The sequence below is a fragment of the Schistocerca gregaria genome, unplaced genomic scaffold, assembly GCF_023897955.1.
Source record: "Schistocerca gregaria isolate iqSchGreg1 unplaced genomic scaffold, iqSchGreg1.2 ptg001426l, whole genome shotgun sequence".
Taxonomy (NCBI): Eukaryota; Metazoa; Arthropoda; class Insecta; order Orthoptera; family Acrididae; genus Schistocerca; species Schistocerca gregaria.
The window spans coordinates 25,001-27,500 of NW_026062725.1; positions in this window are offsets into that span (position 1 = coordinate 25,001).

A 2,500-nucleotide genomic window follows, 5' to 3' on the forward strand; every position below is an offset into this window, starting at 1 on the left:
CAACACGTCCGCAGAGCTGCGATACAAACCACCTGCGAAAACCGCCGGGGGCGACCGAGCAGCAGACGGCGTCGCGACGCCGAGTGCCGGGCGGCGGCGCATCCTCAACGCACACAGTCCGCAATCGGACCAGCACACTGCAGATGTCCACCGCGCTTCGCACCGGGCTCGGCAGAACCCACTTTGGCCGCCTGGCGCCGCGCGCCGGGTGCGCCGGCGCGTAGCTGGGACGCCAGCCGGGCCCGTCGGCCGGCGCTCCTGCCACTGGGCGCCCCCCACCAGCCGGCTGTAGTGCGTGCGCTCACGCAGCGCGCGGCCAGCACGCCGGGCGGCCCCCCCTCACCGGCCGGGGACTGTCCCACCAAGCCACAGCCTCGTATCGCTTCATACCCACATGGCCAACTCAGGTTCGGGGGCATGGCGGGTACCGCCGAAACAACCGGTTCACAGATGTACCGATCGTCGCTATCACCGATGCACCTGCAGCGCGAACAACCGCTCAACAACTGATTTCCAGTTCATTTGCGGATCTTTGGCAGCAAACGTATACGTCAATCTACATTTGCGAAATCTACGATTCTGGCATGCCTGCATGTTATGTGTCACGACACGCTACATCAGCCCACATACACACTACGGCATGTACACGAGAGAACACGTGGAAGATGGTCCGCGCACGTGTGCAATGTCCCTTGCGCGGTCGACTGTCAACCGGCCTCTGTAGCATGTCGCAGATGTGGAACGCGGTCCACCGTGGTATCATGTTGTGTGGGGCAATACGATTAAATAGGAAAACCCTCGTCGCTACATCAACAGACGGCTCACGCTGATTCCCGGCAGAGGGAGGGGGGCCAACATGCAATACTTTCGTCCGTACCTACCACATGTCTGTACGGCGTAAAACAGTGCAATCTCGCTGTAATGGGGAGACGAGACAAGTAGCATCGTGCACAACATATGGCCCTTATGATTCGCCATTGTAGGGCGCAGCCGGTGTACGGTCAAGCATGTGCCACATTATGTCACTCAGTACGTAACGACGGATGATCAGTGTGGGTTACGCGTACATCAGCGGACAGTCCACACAGGCCGTACCACAACGTACACTGACTGCATCGACAACCGAATGCAACTGAACAGCTGCAAGGCTCATTTCACAAACAAACGCCTGACCGACCAGCTTGGAAGGGCAGGAGGGGAGGGCGATAGTCGTTCTGTAGCGTTACACCCTTCCAGTGGTTAGCGGGACTGTGTAGAAAGTACGCAACACTCGAAAGACATTTACGTGAGGGTACGCACCATGGCATCGAGAAATACACATGACACCAGAGGATCCAAGCAGTGAACTATGTTCAGAGGGTTGCTGTTAGGCAAAGCTACATTCCTGTGACGTTACATGTGACAGTTAAGGTGCAGTGTAAGTTAGGTTAAGGTGCAGTGTAAGTTAGGTTAAGGTGCAGTGTAAGTTAGGTTAAGGTGCAGTGTAAGTTAGGTTAAGGTGCAGTGTAAGTTAGGTTAAGGTGCAGTGTAAGTTAGGTTAAGGTGCAGTGTAAGTTAGGTTAAGGTGCAGTGTAAGTTAGGTTAAGGTGCAGTGTAAGTTAGGTTAAGGTGCAGTGTAAGTTAGGTTAAGGTGCAGTGTAAGTTAGGTTAAGGTGCAGTGTAAGTTAGGTTAAGGTGCAGTGTAACTTAGGTTAAGGTGCAGTGTAACTTAGGTTAAGGTGCAGTGTAACTTAGGTTAAGGTGCAGTGTAACTTAGGTTAAGGTGCAGTGTAACTTAGGTTAAGGTGCAGTGTAACTTAGGTTAAGGTGCAGTGTAACTTAGGTTAAGGTGCAGTGTAACTTAGGTTAAGGTGCAGTGTAACTTAGGTTAAGGTGCAGTGTAACTTAGGTTAAGGTGCAGTGTAACTTAGGTTAAGGTGCAGTGTAACTTAGGTTAAGGTGCAGTGTAACTTAGGTTAAGGTGCAGTGTAACTTAGGTTAAGGTGCAGTGTAACTTAGGTTAAGGTGCAGTGTAACTTAGGTTAAGGTGCAGTGTAACTTAGGTTAAGGTGCAGTGTAACTTAGGTTAAGGTGCAGTGTAACTTAGGTTAAGGTGCAGTGTAACTTAGGTTAAGGTGCAGTGTAACTTAGGTTAAGGTGCAGTGTAACTTAGGTTAAGGTGCAGTGTAACTTAGGTTAAGGTGCAGTGTAACTTAGGTTAAGGTGCAGTGTAACTTAGGTTAAGGTGCAGTGTAACTTAGGTTAAGGTGCAGTGTAACTTAGGTTAAGGTGCAGTGTAACTTAGGTTAAGGTGCAGTGTAACTTAGGTTAAGGTGCAGTGTAACTTAGGTTAAGGTGCAGTGTAACTTAGGTTAAGGTGCAGTGTAACTTAGGTTAAGGTGCAGTGTAACTTAGGTTAAGGTGCAGTGTAACTTAGGTTAAGGTGCAGTGTAACTTAGGTTAAGGTGCAGTGTAACTTAGGTTAAGGTGCAGTGTAACTTAGGTTAAGGTGCAGTGTAAC